Raw genomic sequence first — 15399 nt, 5'->3', positions numbered from 1 at the left:
ATGCCTTGGAGGCAAACTTGTCTGCTGTGTATGGTGCTGAAATCTGGGGACACTCTCATCTTGGTAGGATGGAGGAGAGGGAAATGGTAATGTTGAAAGAAATCCTTGCACTCCCAAGGAGCGCACCATCTCTTCCTTTAAGATTAGAGCTGGGGAGGATGGCCTTGCTTTCGACACTAAGCTTCGACCCTTAATGTACTATTACAAATTGTGCACCTCACCCACCCTTGGAACCTATAAGGAAGCCCTCTTTGATGTACTTGCGCGAGAAGGCGCTAGAGCTCTCCCAGGGGTTAGTTATGTTTCTAACCTCACCAGAAAACTGGGCCTCCCCTCCATGATCACACTTGAATCCCAGGAGCATATGGTAGCGAAACACTGCATCAAGCAGAGATATAGCGACTGGCACTATAAGATTAAACTTTCAGAGATCGGCTTGGCAGGTGCACAAGTGGAATACATCAGGCGGAAACACTTGTTCGGTCGAGATAAATATTTATCCTGCACTGATAAGGAAGCACGTACCTTGTTTTTAAAAGCACAATTGAGGATAATTCCATTGGCAGCGGTTGTAAGCTACTGGCGCAAAGGCAACCTACCCTTGTGTAAAATTTGTGGGCGTGGAGACAAAGATCTTGGGCATTTCTTGTTTATGTGCCCCCGATATAGGAGCATACGTTATAAGTTGCTTGTCCCTACTTATAAAAAGGATAAATTAAGGGGCATGAAAGAGTCGTTGGAATTTTTCCTATGCAATCAAAACCATGTTGAACTCCAAACCCATTTGGCCTTTTTGAAAAATGACTGGCGCCTGAGAATTAAATGCATTCGGTAAATGTAAATTTCATGCCATTTAAACTACCCTTTTGTTTTTAACAGTGTTTTATGGATTAATCCTGTATTTTAAATGTTGTTATATCTGATTTTTTGATATTCCTGCTTTTATGGCTATGCTGCCGAAATAAAGATTATGCTACTACTACTACCTCTTCTCCATTTCTTTGTCTCAATGTAATCCCCTCCTCCTGGGCCTGTCATTTGATGTCACCAACTCCCCCTTTCACCTTCTTCCTTCCTACCACTGCCTTCTGATAACTTTCCCCCACTTCTAGTACCACCTCCATTTTTCACTTCCTAACTTGCACCATCTCCTACTGTCCACTCTCACTCACTGATGTTACCACCTCCCCTTTACCTCCTAAACTCCCACCACCTCCTTTTGTCCACTCTCAATACCAGATTTTATACCTCCTCCTTAACCCACTAGGCTCTGTTAGGGAGAATTCTCATAAATGGCTGATTTCCATTACCTAATGAGTCCCTCAGCAGCTTTGCTGGATTTCTAGGATTTATTTTTTTCACCTGGGAAGAGTGTGAGCCTTTTTTCCCCACACTTACATGTGTTTTGCTGTGTGTGTTTTCACTTTTTGTGTGATCTTGAGCACTGGAGCCTCACCTCCTCCATGGCCTCATATTTTTCATGTATGTTACACAGCACCTTCACTGCAGTGACACAGGGTTGTCTTTGAGACTTCCCACCGACTCCATTTTCTGGGGCTGATACTGTCCCCCAGAAAAGGGTAAAGTTGCCATTAACTTTACCTTAGTCACTTTAAACCACAGACCCAGTACACCCCATCTTACATGGAGAATTGGAAAGGGTTAACTCGTATCCCTTTTTGTCTGTGCCTCTTGGAGCATTGTTTTGCTCCCTTTACATTAAGACTTGGCTGGTGGAAGTGGTATCTACCCTAACTTTTCTACTGCGATTATCTTATATAAATGTGGTATTGTTTTATGCTATTATATTAACCTCGAACATAAACTCGCTTGACCAAATACATTTTATTTTGGCTCTGGCTGGGTTTATTCGCCATTTCCTTTTGTTAAAGTCTTTCTCATTTTTTTCTCTGTGTGCCAAACCGGGGATTACTCCTTTGTTCGCTGTCTTTTCGTGGGCTTCTGCACAGAAGCCCTCCTTAAGGCGCCTAAAAGTCTAAGTAGGCAGGATGTGAGGGAGTGATCTTCAGACCTCTGCTATGGGTTCCCTTGGTAACCCAAGTTGCACTCCTGTTTGATTGGCTGAGGGGACTGTCCTTGCCAGGACAGCCACCTTGCTGTGTGATTGACAGCCAGGCTGTATGAATGGGGGAAGCTGCATAAAAAGCAGGTCTCTGGGACTGGAAAGGCAGAGTCGCTACTGGAACTAAAGAACCAACGAGGAACTGGCAGAAGAGGACCCCTACAATGACTGAACCGACTACAATGAATGGTGTAGCTTTGCTGCAGGTCGGAATCTTCAGAATCCGATGACAGAGAAGATCCTCCAGGAAACTTCTTCCCTTGAGCTGGTGGGACCAACCAGTTTGCCCAAACTACAAGCCAGGACGCCTCCTCTGGTCGAATTCGCTGTACAGAGCTACAGTCGGCCGGATAGCCAGGAAGGTCGGACCCTGCTTGCGTTTTAAGGAGCGCATTTTTTATTTGTTGCTTTGCTCTGCTGCTGGTTTCTTCCCTGGGTAGTGCAGGACCCTCCAGTCTTCCTACTTCTTGTCAGTCTGACAGTCGCTTCAGGAACCGTGAGCCTGTAGGAACTACCAGGATCGTCTGCCTCAGCTACAGCTCCCTCTCTGTTTTAAGGTACTGTGCAAATCCGGTTGTCTGTTTCGTTGTACCGTGGTGATAGTGTTTGAAATCTTTCTCCAATCTGAGTGCTTGTCCTTTTTTTCTCTTTGAACTAACTTTTCTATCAACCAACCTCGTCTGGAACCCGTGCCACAAACTTTACCGCGAGCTAACCTGAACTGTGTGATCTTGAGCAAAAGACTTTTGACCCATTGACTTTGGCCCTAAGCCTTTTCTACCTGATTCTATTTCTGTAGTTCCTCTTGTTCAATTGCCCTGAGTACTTACCTGTTGGTTTGACCTCATTTCTAATAACTTTGTTTTTCCCTCCCTTTTAAATTGCTGGAGTGCCATTTTTCTCCCACTTCATTTTGTGAGCTTAACTTGTCTGGAATTTAAGGGAAGTGGTGTGGTGTATTAAGAGTGTGATTTTTAAACTGCTTTATGATAGTGAAATGTTATACAACTGAAGAGTAAATAAATATATATTCTTTTACTTGAAAACCTTGAGTCAGTGTTTGCCTGAATCATAGTAATTGCTGTCCTTTGTGTAACTATTTGATACTGCTCACTTGCTCCTAAGATAAGTCTGGCTGCTCCGCTACTGCTACCACTATAACTGTGTAGTACAGGCTTGTACCAAAGGTGAAATTGTACTGTCGCTTGTAGTCTTAATTGTGTGTGGTGTTCCCAAAGGTACTGCATATATTTCTGCCTAACAGGCTCTCATAACCTCCTTCTGCTCTCCACTGCTGCCACTTCTCCACTCTCGTCCATCTCTCCCGCTCCTGCTCCTTCCATCACTCTACTGTCTCAAGCATTCTCAAAACGTGACCCTCCAGAAACCCCCACTGCCTGACTGCAGCTGGGTGCTTTTATAGTGGGCTCCCTACAACTCCTGAGCTGTGTATTTTAGAGACTGTCAGTCCCTGTGGAAGGTTATTGGTTGAGTGCTGGGATTGGTTGCTGTCCCTAGGTGCACCTGGGGCTGTTTTGGGTTTAGGGGTTGGGACCAGGTCTCCACTTGTTCTGTCCATGAACTTGGAAGTCAGCCATCCATCTGTTATCCTTCTCTGTGTTACTTGTGCTGTGAGCACCTGCTCTCCCAGTGTGTGCACACACTCAGTAGGCTTTTTCAACTCTGCAGTTTACTAAATATTCTGTGTTCTTGGGGAAATTATAATTGTGTACTCGAGAAGCAATGCTCCTGTAACTTTGTTCTCCCTCTGATACAGTCCCCAGTTGGAAAGCAGCAGGCTTGCCAAATGTGATCCTTATGACTCTCTGACTCATTGAATGTCTCCTGTAAACTTTTTAACGGGCCTCATTACGAGTCTGGCGGTAACTGAGGCGGTAAAACCGCCTGGCTACTGCCAGACTCGTATTACCATACCGCAACCGTGATTCCCGGAATTACCGGGGCATTACAACCTCGGTGACCCGGGAATTCCGGAAGCGGATGGTGTAAATCCCCATTCCCATTGAGGCCCAGATGACTCAATGGGAATGGGGATCATGTAAACACCGGCACCATCTCGTGATGGTGCCGGTGTTTCCTCGTCCGCCTGCAGGCTGGCCGTGTTAAACCCGCCAGGTCAAACTTGGCGGGATTGACACCTCCGCCTGCAGGAGCGTGATCACCTGGTATGGAAACAACGATGGCGGCGGGTTTACCGCCACCGTTGTTTCCATACCGGGTGAGTTGTAATGAGGCTGAATGACTTCCCTGATGTTCTAGATAAGGTTTTAACAATGTTACAACCTCCGCTAGCAAGGTATAGTGAATGCAAATGTTTTCCCAGAAAGGGCAAGTGGTCTATTTCTACACTGGAGTTTAAGATTTGTCTATAGCAGGGATCTCACAACCTGCGACTAGCCAGATGTCTTGGACTAGGACTACATTGATTCCTCACCATTGACTAGGCTGACTAGGTCTGATGGTAGTTTTAGACCAAAAAATCTGGAGAGCCAAAGGTTGCAGACCCCATTTCTAAAGAGAGGGCAGAATCTCTCAATTACTTCCCTGCAGGGTCTCATAAGGAGCTTCCATGATTAACCTGCACTAATTGACAGATGCATTGGGGAGGGCCTAGACTCCCGGGATTCACCTGCAGTGAGGGCCTGTGACTGTAACAGAGCACAGGTAAGGGGACATGGGGACCCTCCCCATACCACCCCCTGGCCCAGCAACCATTGGCTCGGGTGGCATCTGGCCACTTGAGTTACCAATTTGGGGTGTACAGTTGTTTCATCGAAGTAAATTACTTTGCAGTAATTTATTTGATGCATTTACTTCATAGGGAAGTCATTTATATATGTATATTAGGGGGCAAGGGGCAAATGGGTGGGATGAGAAGATAAGGGTTTGGTGTGTGTTTTCTAGCGGGTATGGGGAACCCCATTATTAAAATAAAATGGAAGTAAAGGCTTTGAAGTGAATTACCGCAAACTAATTCACTTTGATGAAACAACGTAGAACCCAATTTGGTGTTCCTCAGAACTTGGCTGGGATGCTCCTTATGCCTTCCAGTGGGGGCAGTTTTCAGAAAATCCCTGTGCACAGATGTCTGCCCCATAAAGTAAGTTGGAAACCACCTTCCCATTATTTGTTTTCACTAGAGGCAGGGTGCTTAGTTGTCCACATGTTGGAGTACCATCTGTCAAGGGCAAAAGTTTTGTTGACTGATATTGGGCCTCATTACAAGTTTGCCGAGCTGGAAACAATGGTGCCGGTAAGCTTACCTGCACTGTTGTTTCCGGACCGGGAAAATCTACGAGTTCTGCGGGCGGGTGCCATTCCGCCCGCCAGGTCAGACCCGGCGGGTGGGACGTGCCGGTGCTTCCATCTTCCCCATTGAGTCCTATGGGACTGAAATGGGAATGGGGAGTTACGAATGTCGCCGCCTGACTTACCGGACCGCCGGGGCTGTAATGCCCCGGTTATTCTGGCAAGTCAGGCAGCAGTAAATCATCACAAGTCTGGCGCCAGCCTGCCAGTTTTACCGGCACGGCTACCGGCAGACTTGTAATGAGGTCCAATGATCTCATAGATGCTCTCGAGCTGATGGTGTATTCTAAATAAATATACTCCTCTATACACACCAGAACATGTGATCCTAGGTCTAACAAAAATTATTTCTGTGCACTCCTGTTCTCATTATTTGCCCATAATGCCGGGCCTGCGCATCGCCAAGCTCGACCCCAGGTACCCACTCAGTCAAAACAGGCCTTTTCCAGAAACAATAAAGGTTCAATAAAATTCTTGAGATCATTGAAAGCCCAGACTGAAACTTTTTCGGAGGATGAGGACCCTCAAAAGGACCAGTAACATGACCTTTCGAAGGAGGGTGGTACATCTGGGAAGGGGACGTTTAAACGTGGGCTTCCTAATACATCCGTGGGCCTACCCACTGCAGCCTCAGCAGCAGCAAATAAGTCATTGATAACTGCTTGCCTCAAACCCAAGAAAGTCGATGTTAAGGGAGATGAACTCAATATCTCTTCTTTATCCACATACTCCCATGCCTCGGATGTAGCTGTGATTGAGACTTGCCAGGCGGGGGGCAGGGAATTTTCCTTACCATCTAGGGTGCCAAGTGATCCTAGCCATGTGGTCCCGGTGTCCCTCTTAGTACCTTGTGCAATTTCTAACAATCTCGACCCGACAGTTTGTCTGTTTGTGCCTTATGTGGAGCCAATTGCTGTCTCGAACTCGGCTCCTTTGAATTTTCTGACTATGGAGGAAAGAAGGAAGTCTTTGTTCTTGGGAACTGGGCTGGGTGGTCGGCTACTAGCGCATGACAGACCTTTCTGAGAGGTCCACTGCGGGGGGTTGACTTTTCGACTCCCTGTACATAGTGAGACCACTGAATCAACAGCAGTGTCAGTGTCCACCTCCAAGCCAGTCCCATCTGATGATCCTCTAAGTTATCTTTGTTTGAGCCCTAACTTTAAGGTCAATGACCTTTACCCTCTTAATAGACAATACATTTTTGCACTCTTTAGCCAAATATCAAGCCTCCAATCCCTATCATCAAAAGACATTGAAAGAATTTTCTTCACAGACTTTTGTCGAGTCGACGTGGTGAAAATTGGGTTTTATTCAAAAGTCATCTACAACCTCGGTTATGGCTGAAGGTGAATGTTTATGCAATATGGGTTATTTGCTTTCAAATGATTGGCCTGCGGAGGTTTTGGCCAAGCCTACCCCAGCTGTCGAGGACAGATTTGGTTCTAACCTGCGTGAACCCTTAAAGATAAACATTCAAGTGGATGCTGGGCAATTGAGTAATGAAGTTGCCCGATTGTCAACAAAGCACCAGGTGACCTAAGATTGGTCCTACATTATTAACTCATTACATCAGCACAATCCAATACAAAGTCATTCTCGCTGAACTTCTCCAGAAAGGCTTGTATCATGGAACACACGTGGGTTCACCCATGTGAGCACAAATGCAACACTTAGTTCCCAAGCATATATGTATACAGGAATGCCTCATGTTAGATGTTCCTTTGCTCGATGTTGTATACGAGCCGACAAGAAAGGGAACAAAGAGTCGCCCATACGGAGGCCTAATTTGTGCTTAGCATGGTTTTGCTAATTCTAATATTGTGGACATTCAAGTTTCTCGCTCTGGCATTTTGGGATGCAAAATAATGTGGTTTGATCCTCTGATGCAAGAAACTCGAATACGAATTGTTTTAAATGTTTATTTTAATCCGCAAACAGCCGTCTTAACTGATTTTCTTGCAGCAGTCACCAACGTTTTTGAAGAGGATGCTCTTCTGCCAAATGTGTGTTTTATTGTACTGGGCGATTTTAATTCAGAGTGTTAAGATGCTAGATGGTATGGTTTGGGATAGATGTTTCTCCTAACCTGCTAGACTCCGAGGACAACTGATTCACAAATGTTTTGATGTCTTTGAGTTAGTTCCCCTCAATGGCAAATTTGGTGCGGTCGTTCCACCCAGATACACTTGGGCGAGTGGTCGATCCAGATCTACCTTTGATTTTGTGTTAGTGTCCTCCCCTCTCCTTTCCCTTATGGATAGTTTTTGTGTTGAGCCAGACACAGCTAATGATCATGCCCGGTTTAAGCTTAGCTTTGGGTGGATTGGTATACCAAGCCGGGATTTGTTGTCCGATGCTCTAACAATTAACCCTCAGAACTATGCAGTTAGGTGGGCTCCCAAATATGCCATCAGGTTTAATGCCTTTGTTGGACAGGACTTATCACTGAATATTTTTGTTGACATGTGTCCTTGGTCATTCCCTTATTACTTCCAGTCTACACTTACTGCTGTAATACCAGCCTCTAACCTTTCCAGCGGTAGTTGCTCCATAGTCCCAAGACATGAGGCCAACATAGAGGTTCGTTTTAAGAATAGAGAGTTGCGAGGTAACATTAGGGCAATTATTTGAACTGGCATTGATGTACAACGCAACATTGCCAAACGTAAACTTGTTTACAGTAATTGGATAAGGGAACATCGAGCACTTCTGCTTCAAGCAGATGCTGAAGTGATGCTCAAAGCCCTGCTATCCTGTCAGATGGTTATCTTTTGGAGGGGGGGTGCGGCAGCACTCAATGCTACACAACTCTATCTCTGGTCAGGTGTGGGAGGAGTTTTTTTACGGAGTTGTACATTTTATATGTCTCCAAGAGGAGGGTCTGACTATACAATCTGTTACCCCTTGGGGACTACAGGCATGGATAGTGTTGGACATTGATTTAGAAGGTATCATGTTGGCTATGAAGACAGCTAAGTCTTCAAATGCTCCTGGCCATGATGGTACAACTAAACTAACCCTTAATTTGAACTGCAATTAAGGGCTTCAAGGCTATTACAGCTGTACCGTAACGTGGTACGGTTGAACATGTGTCCGGAGACATGGAGAGAAGCCACTATTGTCATAATATTCAAAAGGGGGATACAAAAATGGGGCTAGGACCAGGCAATTATCGTCTCATTTCCCTCCTGGGCTCTTTATACCAGAAAATGTCTGTATTCCTACTGTGTGCATTGGAGAGGTTGGCGATTTCGGCAAATATGCTGGACCGTAATCAGTCCGGTTTTCATAAGGGCACAAATACAGCCCTCAATTGTTAAAAAAGCAGGCGTTTCGGACCAAACATATTATCAATCTTGCCTTCCTCGATATTACAAAAGCCTTCGACTGCGTTGACCTTAATAGGTTATGGGGAAAGCTTAGGTTGTGGGACTGTCCGGAGGACCTTATACTGATGTTGGAATTTCTACATCAAGATCTCAGGATTAAGATCAGACTTGACAACTGTGGTTCCTACTCAAGGTGGATCTCTGTTGCACATGGCTTAAGTCAAGGATGTGTTCTTTCCCATTTTCTTTTTAATTTGTATATTTTGGGCTGCATTGTAAGGATCAGGGGCTAATCACCCGAGAATTGGGTCATATCATCATACAATATCTTCTTTATGCAGATGGCCTTGTTTCAGTAGATTATACGCCTGTAGGACTACAGAGGTCTTTGTCGAGAGCCCACACATTTTTCAATGAATCTGGTATGGAGATCAGTGTCCCAAAATCAAAAATTCTGATCTTCAACCGTAGAAAAAGTATTTCTGGGAGAGCAAATTTTATATGGCATAATCAGGGCGCAAGGTTCCAGGTTTCATCTGAGTTTAAATACCTGGAAGTTATCATTAGCTCCAGATTATCTAAGTTGCTGGTGTCTAACGCACTGAAATTGAATACGATTACAGCAGCAACTCAACTGGGTATATTAGACAAGAAATACAGGCGTTTTTCTTTGATAACTGCTCTTAAACTATACAATCGGGTGATTATCCCAAATTGATTTATGGGGCTGAAATTATGGAGGCTAAATTAGATTGGGATAAGGAAGGGGCGTTTTTGTGGAAACACCTTTTGAAGCTTCCGGGTGGCACCTCACTTCCTGCGATAAGGCATATTTTGGGCATTCCCTCTCCAAGCTCAAAGGTAGATTGGAAACTAATTTTGCTTTTGCATTGTGCAATGTTCCCTCCTGCATTTACATTGTTTAAGGAACTTAACCTTTTGCTCATTCAGGGGAATTGTGTTGTTTTTGAGAATTGGGTGAACTCTGTCCTCCTGTTGTTGGTTCATAAACCCATTGAAGAGTTGGAACGTAACCCAAGCAAGGTTAAGAAAGTGGACTTTGAGGCCGACTGGATTATCAACAGGGAGAAGATCCTGAACATTTTCTAATGGACATCAAAACTTATAACGCTCCACAGCATTGTTTGATTAAACATGCTTCTCCTTTCATCTGAATGTTCTGGTTGCGGATTAAATTGAATCTCCCATTAACTAATTATGTTATAGGGAGTCGTTCTGGGGTTCTTCAAGCCGATTGCATATGCTGTTGTTGTAGGTTGGGAGTTGAAACCTTGAAACATCTACTTCTTGATTGCCTAACTTTATCAGATCTCTGCGCAGAGAGTTTTAAAGGATAATTTAGCACTCGCCCGTTTTTATCTTGGTATGATTCATGGTGTAATATGCTGAATAATCCTAATGACAGACTGTCATTTATGTTTATCATTAATTTATGTTTTAAAATTGTTTAAGCTGCTTTTATCCTTATATGACATTCATTTGATTTAGCTGTATGTTAACTATTGTGACACATTGTTTAAATGTGTGTAAAGTTTGATTTGAACTAAGTGACACAATAAATAAAAAAATAATTATCATTGGTTCCTAGCACTCAGTTTTCAAATTAGATATATCTTAGGGTTCGGAATTAGCGCCTTGTTTTACTGCCTTTTTTGTGCACGGTCCTCCCAGCTGTCCTTATTTCTTGAAAGAGTTGGGGTGGGGGAACTACACCAGAAATGCTTTCAGTGGCATATTCAGTAGCTCCCTGTCCATTGCTCTGGTTCCATTCAGTATGCCTATTTCTTTAACTAATGTTATTATTTGGTATATTCATAACGGGTGGTCTAGAATTGAATCCTTTAACATTGATAAAGATGCCCTAACAGAGAGAGTGGTGATGTGATGCATCAGACATCTTTACCTATCAGATTCTTTCTATTATCCAAGTTTACTTCCCCACAGTCATGTATCCGTGACCAGGATTTGTTTGGGTGCTCTGACAATATAATTTCCTGCACAAGAGAAACAAACTCTTTGGGCCTGATTTACTAAAGGATTTTCCTATGAGAAACCCCCATTCAAAAACGCTTTGTAAATCATGCCCTTAGTCCATCCAAATTCTTATAATATGCAGGGCTATGAGCCAAAGTCATCTCAAGTGTGCAGTTGTGTAGGTGGCTGCAAGCCCATTTACTGACATCACAGACCGCTTAAAACACAAAAAATACCGTCTTGGTTGAATGAGTGACGGTGACTGAGTTTTTTCATGCCGCCGTCTTCTGATTGCTTTGAATCTGTAATCACAATCCCTGTTTAGTGCACACTTATGTACGGCATGCACAGCCAAATGAAACCCAAGGACACTAACTCCCTGGTAAGTGGCAAGTGGGTTCAGTCCATTCATATCTGATGTCCCACGAGGCCAGTACCAGTTTCAGTGGCAGTGGTTTTAACCTGCCTAATGATTCCACAAGTAGAACTCGCACTCCGTTTCCGACATTGGGCCAGTTCATGGTGGGGGTAAGAGGAAAAACGCCAAGCTGCCAGAATGCTCCCGCTATGGTTACTAATGCTTCCCTCTGCTTCAATCTGATTTGATTTGACCTGCCACACCGAGCAAAGGGGTTAGGGCTGTGTACCCTGATCGTCCTTCACCTCGTGGCTCTAGTACATCAGGGGGCTCTTTCTCCCTTGAACATGTAGATCCTGAAGACTTGCTTAATTTCCAGGATAGAGCTCTCACCTCGGATGTTTCAATACTGGCCCCGGTAATTTCGCATGAACTTGCTAGGTGAGAGCGCCTCTCTCGGGCATCCTTTTCCCCCTCATGGGATACCAGGGAGGATGTTACATTGCACCGGATGACCCCGAAGGGAGTGGTGAAATCCTCTCCCATTCTCTTTAACAAGTCCGCCCAAAGAGAGGTCCTTTCACACAGTGACACTGGGCGAGATTTACCTAAATACCAGGAGGACTCCAGACACTCAATAGGTAAATCAGATCAAGGTCCTTGGGAAATGGGGATTGGGAATGGGTCACGATTAGTAACAGACATGGTCCAAAGGGATCAACTGCTTGATGCTTTTTTATTCCCGGTTCTATCAAGGATTTGAAATTCCATGGGCAAAGGGCACGATGTGATGCAATAGGAAGTACTGGATGTCCGAGTTACCTCAAAAGACTTATGTGCCAAAATGCACTTTGTGGAAGGATTTAATATGGCCTGTGGCAATCGCTTGATTAGATCTAATAAGAAGGAGAAACCACAGTGTTGAGTGCCTGTCACAATTAAGTGCAACTGCTCGAATGGGGTCTTATCTCGGGATAATATCTCACAGACCATTCCCTCAGAGTTGCCTCTTAAGTCTGCTGTAAGAGCCATGATTTGACATCCAAACCTTGGAAAAAAAGAGGCAAAGAAATAGAAAGCTTTATGCTCTAAAAAAATAAAACAAAAGCCTAGCTGAATGCTCCCTTGAAGCCAGCTCTATTAATAATATCTTTAGGAATTGCATGAGATCCCAAAGATCCCTTAGACTACAGCATGATGGAGAAGATATGCTAAAGACGGTCTTCCCTAATATCTTGGTAATTTCTGGTCCCAATTAATAAGAAATCAATACAGGGCCAGGAGACGATCATACAGGAACAGCTATGGGTCGAGCACTTTAGTAATATCTATAGTCCATCCGAGATCAGAGAATCTAAGATTGCTCTTACCACCGACTGGTCACTTAAGTACTCCCTCAAAGACAGAACCATAATAATTAAATCTTCAGTATCATGGGCGGCCGGCCCCAACGGACTCTCAAATGAGATCTTAAAGTCCAATCCTGTATTGTGGGCCAGGGTATTAAAAGCCTCATTCGAAAGCATTATGAAAACCGTAACAATCCCTGATTCTTGGAGGAGCTCAGTGATTGTTCCCATTTATAAGCGTGGTGATCGTTTGGTGGCTGCAAACTACCACCCAATATCCTTATTGGATACGGATGGTAAAGATTTTGCGGGCTTGGTCCTCAGAGACCTGGAAGAATGGGCAAAAGCTAAACATATTTTCTCCAAATTCTAAACAGGATTTAGGAGAGACCTGTCCACGGCACTTAATATAAAAATGTGGTTCTTAATGGTCTGAGTACCGGGAGTAATGTCAAGGGGGGTAGACCGCTGTTTGGGGCCTGGGTGGACTTATCCCAGGCCTTTGATACGATAAACAGAGATCACCACTAGGGCAAACTGAAGAGTTGGGGGCTCCCAGATAACCTCCTGGCCATCCTGATAGAACTCCACCATAATTCAAACCTGCATGTGAGACTATCTAGATCTGGCGATCTATCACAGGTTATTCAGATAAAGAGAGGAATTTGCCTGGTGGCCCCTTTCGTATCTAATCTTGATCTGTCTGGTCTGTTTCGATGCTTTCTAACCCTGATCCTGGCGAGTCCTAAGATCGGAGATACAAGAGTATCCTGGTTAGCTCAGGCTGACGATAAAGTTATTATGGATTACACTCAAATCGGCCTTCAAAGGTTGGTGGATGCCTTGGGTGAGTATGCCAGATTAAATGGATTTAAAATAAACCCGGGAAAATCCAGAAAAATGTTTTTTAAGCATCCATAGGTAAAGACCAAAGCATTCACCTGGAAAACTGACATTAGTAAAGGAATTAAAGTACCTGGGTTCTGTGATCAGTGCTTGTCCTACAAAACTGGAATTAAATAACATCTTAGATATCGAAATAGTGAAGTTAGGCTCATACATGATCGCAATCTATATGAAATACTGTACATTTTCTATCCTTCCCATTATAAAATACTATGTGGGGAAGGTGTTCCCGACCCTCCTATTTGGTTTAGAATGCAACATTCAAAGCTTTGAAATGAATTGGGAAAGAATTGATGCCAAACTTTGGAAAATAGTTTTGAACATTCCAAATGTGGTTCCTATGGCCCGTTTTGAGCTGGGACTGCTTTCTCTCCTACCTTGGATGAAATCTTGGGTCTCGCTCTATAGACAAATTGTGGACCCACAAATGGACTCTTTTTATGAAGACGTTTCCATCCAATTGACCAAGAGGGATAATACATTTCTGCAAATTCTCAAATCTAGATGTCTTGACATCCTCGTCAAAGCAGACTCTAACCAAGAAATTCTGGTTTCCAATGCATTGAAATCCAAGGAAAATATGAAAAGATGGGACTGGATTAGAACAATTGACAGGATGAGAGCAGTCAAACTCTCTTTGAATTTTTCAATCCATGATAAGCCAAGATCATACTTACCCATCTATTTAAAAAAATGCCCAGATCCTAAAGTCAGTGCAAATTTCCTTAGATTTAAATTAAACATCCTGCCTAGTTTGGAAATCTTGCATATTCGAGATAGTGTTGCATATCCAAATGATATCTGTCAGGTGTGTGAGACAAATTCAAAGCACTCTACTAAACATATTTTGTTGATATGCCTGGTGACAAGGGAATTAAGGAGGGACAGATTGAAAATATTTGTTCATAAAGTGGAATTTTGGAATCTGAAATATTTTGGGAAAGAATGGTGTCAGGAAATGAGGTTTTTCTCACGGCAGAGATTGTAAAGGTCCCGAACGTTTTAAAATTGGTAGATTAAGCTGTAGGAATATGTTAAGATTGATGTGTGAAATGTTTAATATGTTCTTAATACCTTCATTTGTTTTATGATGATTTTATGTTGGTTTTCTTTTTTTTCTTTTTTTCCCTATTTTCCTTTTTCTTTTTATTCAGTTTTGTCAAATCTCTAACTTGCATAATTTTGATTTGTACATTTTTATCCATTCTTTTTATATTGATATGTACATATTTTGTAATATGTGTAAAAAGTTGAAATTTCATTTTGGCTACATCACAATAAAAAAGTGCCATGATTATGTCTGAGAGCTCGATAATGGAAGTAACTCATAATCGCAACCAACTCCTGCTGGTCCTACTCATATCTCCCTAAGCTTTCTCCAATCACGCTAGAAATTCCTCCTTTCCTATCCCTATTATATAAATTCACAACGAAAAAACACAACTAATGGTATTTACTGCTAAAACATTCTCTAGACCTAAATTGGTTATACAGGGAACTGAAATAAAATATACACCCACCTACAAATATCTGGGTGTGGAGGTGGATACCACAGGAAATTATTCCACCTGCATACAAACACGAACTACCAGAGCTGCACAATTAACAGCTTTAAAACACCGATTTCCTATCAAAAATGGTGGTTACACCATGTGGGGTGTGCGTCAGCTCTATTTGCAGATATTGGTCCCCATGGTCACCTATGGTCTTGAGGCACTGCTGAACATCAATTTAACTTGGCTTCAAGTCATAGAAGGCAAATTTTGGAGGAGAATACTGGGCCTCCCCCAATGTATTTCCATGGCGATCCTTAGACTGGAACTGGGGCTAACATCTTTAAAAGCAACAGTACTCAAAAATAAGAGCTGAGTTATATCTAAAGATGATTAACCAACCTCAGAATTGCCTATTAAGATCTTTGCGCCAAGAAATCTCCAGGGAGGCGACCAATTACCATCTAAACATACAAATGGAAAGCTTGTATAAAGAGATCGGTTGGATTCCCGTATTGAGGGGTGATTACGACAAATCAAAGAAAGGCCTGTC

The 15399-nt window shown here is 43.2% G+C and overlaps 1 protein-coding gene across 1 annotated transcript in view; it reads left to right on the top strand.

Moving 5' to 3' along the window:
* The window catches only part of ASB14 (ankyrin repeat and SOCS box containing 14), a 453165-nt gene that overhangs the window by 92642 nt on the left and 345124 nt on the right, over nt 1-15399 (top strand). The window lies entirely within an intron of this gene.

This window comes from Ambystoma mexicanum, chromosome 2p (assembly GCF_040938575.1).
Source record: "Ambystoma mexicanum isolate Mex_15411 chromosome 2p, UKY_AmexF1_1, whole genome shotgun sequence".
Lineage (NCBI taxonomy): Eukaryota > Metazoa > Chordata > Amphibia > Caudata > Ambystomatidae > Ambystoma > Ambystoma mexicanum.
This window is presented reverse-complemented; position numbering and strand designations above follow the sequence as displayed.